This window comes from Carya illinoinensis, chromosome 5 (genome assembly GCF_018687715.1).
Source record: "Carya illinoinensis cultivar Pawnee chromosome 5, C.illinoinensisPawnee_v1, whole genome shotgun sequence".
Lineage (NCBI taxonomy): Eukaryota > Viridiplantae > Streptophyta > Magnoliopsida > Fagales > Juglandaceae > Carya > Carya illinoinensis.
In genome coordinates this window covers 27,772,538-27,781,168 of record NC_056756.1, presented here as the reverse complement: position 1 = coordinate 27,781,168, position 8,631 = coordinate 27,772,538, and positions in this window count along the sequence as shown.

The following is an 8,631-nucleotide window of genomic DNA, read 5'->3' as shown; positions in this document are numbered from 1 at the left end:
TGTATTTCTTTTGACTAAATAAGATTTGAAGAGACAATAGTTTGTCTTATTCTTTATGTATCTCTATAAAATCAATCCTGAAGTTCATCCAATCCGCATCAAGTTTTTATCTCATCTCTATAACTCATCTGCATTCCTTCAACATTCTCGTTTTAAGCCTTCTATTTTTTTCTCAATGGCTCATTCTTCTAACATTTCTCTAAATCCATCCATGAGACATTTTACATCTCAACCTTCTGTCCTTTCTGCAGCTGCCATTGGTGCCATGTTGTAGCAGGAAAATAATAATCTGACTAATAAGTCAGATTCTGATGCTATTTATGACTTGGTGAGTCTTGGGACTCGCTACTCTTCCTCTATTGTTGCCTTTTCTCAGCGGCTACAAGCCAAAAATCATGAAGTTGAAAAGCTCAAAGAACAAATTGTTGTACTTCAACGAATTGTTCAAGAGTCTCACACAAGGGAATGAATCATTCGGCAGAAGAATAAACAGTTAAAATCTTTATTAGATTCTTCATTCTGCTTGCCGGTTCCCATGGATAAGAATGACATGATATTGTATGAAGAGAATGAGCGTCTCAAACATGAGGCTAAAAATCTCAAGTTTATATAAAAGAATTTAAAAAATCTATCTCTATTTTTATTGATTCTAGTCTATCTTTTAAGAGATATTCATAGCATGCATCATTCCTATTTCTCTTCTGATCATACATAATCTATCTTCTGGTAAAGGCTTTGTGAAAATATCTGCTAACTGATCGTGTGTGTTTGTGAATTCTAGTACTATATCGCCTTTCTGCACAAGATCTCGAAGAAAATGATATCTTATTTCAATATGCTTAGTTCTAAAATGTTGTATTGGGTTCTTTGAAAGATTTATAGCACTTGTATTATCACATTTGATTGGAATGTGATTATACTTGAGTTTAAAATCTTCAAGTTGTTGTTTCATGTAGAGAACTTGAGCACAATAACTACCTGCAACAACATATTCTGCCTCAGCAGTAGATAGTGCAACAGAATTTTATTTTTTTACTAAACCAGGAAACTAATGCATGACCTAAGAAATGGCATGCTCCACTAGTGCTTTTTCGATCTATTTTTCAGCCAGCATAATCTGCATCTGTGTAGCTAATTAGATCGAAAGATGAATGTTTAGGGTACCATAACCCTAGGTTAATTGTACCACTAAGATATTTAAGAATACGCTTAACTGCAATTAAATATGATTCTTTTGGAGATGATTGAAAGCGTGCACATAAGCACACACTAAACATAATATATGGTCTACTAGCTGTTAAATATAATAAGCTACCAATCATACCTCGATATATCTTCGAGTCAACTGGTTTACTGGATTCATCTTTATCAAATTTAGTTGATGGGCTCATTGGTGTTCCAATTTTCTTAGCATTTTCCATCCCAAACTTTTTCAGTAATTCCTTAATATATTTTGATTGATTGATAAATGTCCCACTTTTTGCTTGCTTAATTTGCAATCCGAGAAAGAATGTAAGTTCTCCCATCATGCTCATATCAAATTCTTCCTGCATAGTCTTAGCAAAAACTTGACACATATTTTCATTAGTAACACCGAATATTATATCATCAACATAAATCTGAATCAAAAGAAAATCATCATTTTCAAATTTAATGAAAAGAGTTGTGTCGATTTTTTCTCTTGAAAAACCTTTTTCAATCAAGAAACCACTGAATCTTTCGTACCAAGGTCTAGGAGCTTGTTTAAGTCCATATAGTGCTTTTGTGAGTTTGAAAACATGATTTGGGAAAATATGATTTTCAAAACCTGGAGGTTGCTCAACATATACCTCTTCATTTATAAAACCATTTAAGAAAGCACTTTTAACATCCATTTGAAAAAGTTTGAAATCTTTATAACAAGCATATGCAAGTAGCATTCGAATAGCTTCTAATCTAGCGACTGGTGCATATGTCTCATCATAATCAATTCATTCTTCTTGATTAAAACCTTGAGCTACAAGTCGAGCCTTATTTCTAGTAATGACTTCGGACTCATCTTTCTTATTTCTAAAAACCCATTTTGTTCCAATAATAGTATGATTTTTGGGTCTAGGAATAAGTGTCCAAACATCATTTCTTTCAAATTGATTCAACTCTTCTTGCATAGCTAGAATCCAAGATTCATCAAGAAGTGCGTCATTAATATTTTTGGGTTCAATTTGAGATAGAAAAGCAGTATGATTGCAAATATTTCTAAGAGATGATCGAGTACTTACACCTTGTGAAGGTTCTCCTAAAATTTGTTCCACTGGATGATCTTTCACAAATTTTCACTATTTGGTTGCATCTTGTATTAAATTTTGATGATCTTTCCTTATGGCTCCATGTTGAACTTCCTCTATTGTTTTCTCTTTGTTGAGATTGAGACTTTCTGTGTTATTTATACCTCCTGTTTCTTCATCAATAGATTTCTTGGAGAGTGGAGAATTAGATTCATCAAATACTACATGCATAGATTCTTGTACAGTCAAAGTCTTTTTATTGAATACTCTATAAGCTTTACTATTAGTAGAATACCCGAGAAAGATACCTTCATCAGATTTTGCATCAAACTTGCCTAAATTATCCCTGTCATTCAAAATAAAACATTTGCATCCAAATACATGAAAGTAACCAATGTTGGGCTTTTTCTCATTCCAAATCTCATAGGGGGTTTTATCTAACTTAAACCTTAGCATAACTCTATTTATAACATAACATGCAGTACTTACGGCTTCGGCCCAAAAATAACTAGGCAAGTTGTTCTCATTGAGCATTGTTCTTGCCATCTCTTGAAGAGATCTATTTTTCCTCTCAACTACCCCATTTTGTTGAGAAGTTTGAGGAGCAGAAAAATTATACACAAAACTATTTTCATCACAAAAAGTTTCAATATTTTTATTAACAAACTCTTTTCCCCTATCACTTCGGATACTTGAAATAGTATAACCCTTTTCATTTTGAATTCCCTTGCATAACTTGGTAAAGGCTGGTAAAGGCATTATGTGCCTCATCTTTATGAGCAAGAAAGATGACCCAAGTATATCTAGAGAAATTATCGACAATAACAAATGCATAATATTTTCCTCCTAGACTTGCAACTCTATTTGGTCCAAAAAGATCCATGTGTATTAGTTGCAATGGTCTAGTAGTGAAAATATATTTCTTAGTTTTAAAAGAAGTTTTTATTTGTTTACTAAATTGACATGCATCACAAATTTTGTCTTTAAGAAATTTTTTTTTTGGTAAACCTCTCACAAGATCATTTTTTGAAAGTTTGGAAATAAGTTCCATATTGACATGACCTAATCTTCTATGCCATAGCCAACTAGTTTCATTTTGAGCTGAAAAGCAAATAGCATCTTGTGAGGTAATTTCTTCAAAATCGATTATATAAACATTGTTACTTCTAAAAGCAATAAAACAAATATTACAATCATGATCATTCAAAATAATGCATTTATCCATTTTGAAAGTAACTGTAAATCTTTTATCACATAATTGGCTTATACTCAAAAGATTATGTTTTAGACCTTCAACAAGTAGAACATCTTCAATTATGAGAGAAGATTCATTACCAATTTTTACCTATTCCCACGATCTTCCCTTTCGAGTTGTCTCCAAATGTCACGTGTCCTTCTTCTTTAGATCTAAGATTAAAGAACTCAGTCTTGTCTCCCGTCATGTGTCTTGAACATCCACTATCTAAAAACCATTTATTTTTGCTTGTGGATGACTTCATGCATACCTATAAAAATAATTAAAATGATTTTTCTTGGTACCCAAGTTCTTTGGGTCCTTTATTTATTAGTATTAGAAGAAACAAGATTTTTAGGTACCCATATGGCCCTAATAGTCATTGTATGATTTTTTCGAATAGGACAAGTATAATAATTATGACAATTTCTATTACAAAAATTACAAATAGCATGTGACATATATGAAAACTTGAATGATTATAATAATATCCTTTTTTGACAAAATTATTTTTATGAAAAGAATTTTGAATATTAGTCTTTGATGTAGAATGATTATCAAAGAAATTTTTATAAGATTTGTATTTTTGTTGTGGCATATATCTCAAACCTGCCTTGTCAAAAACACATCTTTGACTACCAAGAAATTTTTCAAAATTTCTTTTTCCATTCGTAAAGTTTTCAACAATATTTTCTAAATCGGTTTTCTTCTTATTCAATTCAAGATTTTCATCTTTCAAAATGATACTTTCTTTTCTTAAAATTTCAATTTCGTTTGTTAAAGAAGAATTTTTCTTTTTCAAAGCAGTATACTTGATACCCAATTTTTCAAATTCCTTATAAACCTCTTCTAAAATATTTTGCAATTCTTCATATGAAGGATTTTCAATATTATCAAGATTTGTTACCTCAATGTCATCTTTAGCCATAAGACAAAGATTTGCTGATTCTTCATTGCTTGCTTCACTATCTGAGCTACTTGAATCATCATCCCATGTAGCTTTCATTGCTTTCTTGCCCTTGTTTCGATCTTTCTTTAGCAAAGGACATTCTGGCTTGATATGACCAGGTTTATTGCATTTATAACAAATTAAAGTGTCATTTTTACCTGAATCTTTCTTGGAAAACTTTTTGAAGGATTTCCTCGGAGGAGTTCTATTTTTCTTCAAGAACCTCTGAATTCTTCTTGTTATCATCGCAACTTCTTTATCTTTATCGTCATTTTCCTTATCTTCATCACTTTCACTTTCATGAGAAACAACTTTAAGTGCTAAGCTCTTCTTTGGCTTTCCTTCTTCTTCTCCTATTTTCAATGTGTACTCATGGGTGATAAGTGACCTGATGAGTTCATTGATTTCGAGCTTCTTGAGGTCTCTAACTTCAAGAATCGCTGTAAATTTTGATTCCCAACGTTTTGGTAAAGAGTTGAGAATTTTTTTTACTATCTCCACCTTGGAATAAACTTTGCCAAGAGCTGTCAAACTGTTTATGATGTTAGTAAAACGAGTGTGCATACTAGAAATAGATTCATCATCATTCATCTTAAACATTTCATATTCACGAGTAAGAATATAACTTTTTGATTCCTTGACTTGCGAAGTTCGTTCATAAGTTACTTCCAAGTTATCCCAAATTTCCTTTGCCGTAGCGCAATTCATTATTTTATTAAACACATTTCCATTATGAGCATTATATAATAAATTTATAGCAGTTAAATTTAAAGTATAAAGTCTATCGTCTTCACGATCAAACTCTTCTTCTTCCTTTTTGACCTTTACTCCATCAACCACTTTTGTTGGAATATAAGGTCCATTTACAATATAGTTCCGGATTTCTCTACCTTGAGTTTGAAGAAATATTCTCATTCTAACTTTCAAGAATGAGTAATTATCTCTACAAAAGAGTGGAGGCCGACTGTTAGATTGACCTTCACCAAATGAAGTTGCAATGTTAGCCATAAGATCTTAACTCAAAAGATAGTTAATCTTATAATAGAGCTCTTAGCTCTGATACCAATTGTTACCCAGATGACTAACACAAAAGGGGGGTGAATTGAGTTATATTAAAAAAATAACAATTATAAATCAAATATATAATATAAAATATAAACAAAATATGAAATAACAATAAATATAAAGAGTAAGGGTAAGAGAGAAGCAAACTCAGTATGTTAACGAGGTTCGGCCCTACTGCCTACGTCCTCGCCTCAAGTTACCCCTTGAAGATTTTCAAATTCACTATTCAACATCCTTCAGGTGGAGATATAAACCTATTACACCTTTAAACAACACCGCTACAAAGGATCCGTGTAGAACACCCTCTACACTTGCAATCACCTTACACGTGGTGATTCAACTATTCCCCGTGTAGAATACTTTCTACACGCACAAGGGTTATACACACCCTTTTTCTGATACAAAAGCTGATAGTGGGTAGGTTATCAGAAAACACTCCTCAATGAGTGAAATAAGAATAATACAACGCAAACTATATCTCTCAAAATGAATAAGGATTAAGGCTCAATGCTTAGAGAAAAGAGAATGAAAACTTTGAATGAATGTTGTATGCTCTTGGTGTTGTAAATGTGAAGCTCTCAAATGATCTATTTATAGGCATATGAGACTTCATATTCAAATTTAAAAAGATTCACATGTCAAAGACAACATCATTCACTTTTTCAAAAAATTCAAATAAAAGGTTCTTCTTTTTCAATTGTCAAAGACAACATCATTCACTTTTTCAAAAAAAATCAAACCTAATCTTTTACTTTTGGCATATGACAAAATGAGCACACTTTCTTTTTCAAAAATTTCAAACCTAATCTTTTACTTTTTGTATATGACAAAATGAGCACATTTTACTTTTTAAAATTTTCAAATAAAATCATCTACCTTTTGTATAAGTCTAAAAAAGCATCAATCACTTTTGAAAATATTCAAATAAACCATGCACATGTGAAAGATGACAATCAATCATCTTTAATATTTTCAAAATTTAACCCTTTAATCAAGGCATGCACATGCAAAAGATAACAATCAATCATCTTTCAAAATTTTCAAATTTAATTTTAAAAAATATTCATGCATATGTGGAAAATGTATTTTAATGTTTTATAATAAAATATTAATTTTGAGCATTAATCCTAATTTCGAATTTTAAGAGATTTACAACATTACTCTATGACTTCAATGTGAACTTGTTTCCTTCTTGCTCATGCTTGGTTCTTTGATGTGCTTGATTCCATTGTGTGAACAACTTGAGCTTGAAACTCCTTTATTGTTTGAATTCATTTGTTATCATCAAAATCCATGTGTAGATTTCTAATCACATGAAACTTAAAACCTTGGGTTCAACAAGTGATATAGTATTAGTAATAACTATTAATATGCACTATATAATATTAGTATAACTATTAATACAATAAATAAAATGATATAAGATTTTAAAATTTAATGTTATATTAAGTAATTTATTATATAATACAAAACTATTTTATATATAATTATATATTATGTATAAATATTATATACAATATAAAAAATTAAAATATATATATATATAAGCCGCTCTGGTCTGGTTTTAAAAATAAAAAAATTAGAACCGGATCGGTTTTAAGAAAAATAAACCGGTATCGGACCGAACCAAACTCGGGATCAGACCGATCCCACCGGTTTGGTCCGGTCTGGTTCGGTTTACTTGTTTATCGATTTTTTTTTATACCCTTAGATGAGATGAAGTTTTTCACATAGACAATAAAATTGGGAGACGAAGTTTTTAATGGTACGACACTTTGCCTCCTCACTTGTAATATACGGTTGGTCATAAATGCCAACCTTCACTGCTCATAAAATGGTTCAACAAGTTAACAGCAACTTTATATCCTAGGCATGATAGCCTGTGCATTATTAACCATTGAAGGGACCCTTCCCTTTCTATATTTTATAATAATAATTCTAAAATTATATTATTGATCTAGAATTATTATGATAAAGAGATCCTTAAAAAACCACTATAATATGTATCTCAAGTGGGGATGTAACGGTTCTAATTTTAGATAAAATTTGAGATCGAACTATAATGTATCGATTTTATATTTTTGAAAATCGATTACGCACAGGTTACCTTCCTAAACCAGTACATCTGGTTTTCTAGTTTTAATAGTATTAGTATATATATTAGTATTAGTTATATTAATTAGAATGACTATATATTAGTATTTATTATAGTGATTTTAATTTATTGTAACTATATCATTGATATGGATAGTATTACTATTACTATATCATTATTTCATGTATGATTATTTGGAATAGTAATTTATATATAGACTTAAAATATATTACTAATAATAATATAGTATTAAGTCATAAAATGTAGATTGTAATTAATATATATTATATACTAATGTATATTAATATTACTAATTCCCTAATGTAGTTATCAAAAAGAATATATTGGGAACTTATTAGGACATCAAATGTTATTAATATATATTTTATGATTAAAGCATATGATCAAATAAATTTTTATATTTAAGATTAAAATTTTATTTTCTCATATATAATTGGAATTTATATTATTATATTATATATATAAATTATATATAATATTAACAAATATTATATATAATGTTAACAAAATTAATTTAAAATATATAATATAGCGAATCGGTCTAATCTAGTCCTAAAAAGTATAAAATCAGAACTAGATCGGTACCGGCTGGTTTTGAAATTAAGGAACCAGTTTCGGGCCAGTTCCACCGGTTTCAGTAGGTCCAATCCGGTTTTCTAGTTAATTTTTATACCCCAAATCTCAAGTCAATATACTCCTGTCAAGATCTTTTAAATCAGATGACAATGACTTTGGTTTCTCAAGTCGGAGAATTAGGGTTCAACCTCCCTCCCCCTTCCTTGTAAGTTCAAAAAAAGAAAAGAGGTCGACATATTTCAAAAATTATCGCAACGAAGAAATTATCTCACAACCATTGGGAAAGGATAATGCAAAACTACGTGATGTCATGCGTAATAGACCATATATATTTTATTATTTTTAACAAAATAATGAGTATTTTAGATTAGTAATATTAATAATATACTTATAAATGAAAGAAGACTTGTGTTAGAGACGAAGAAGC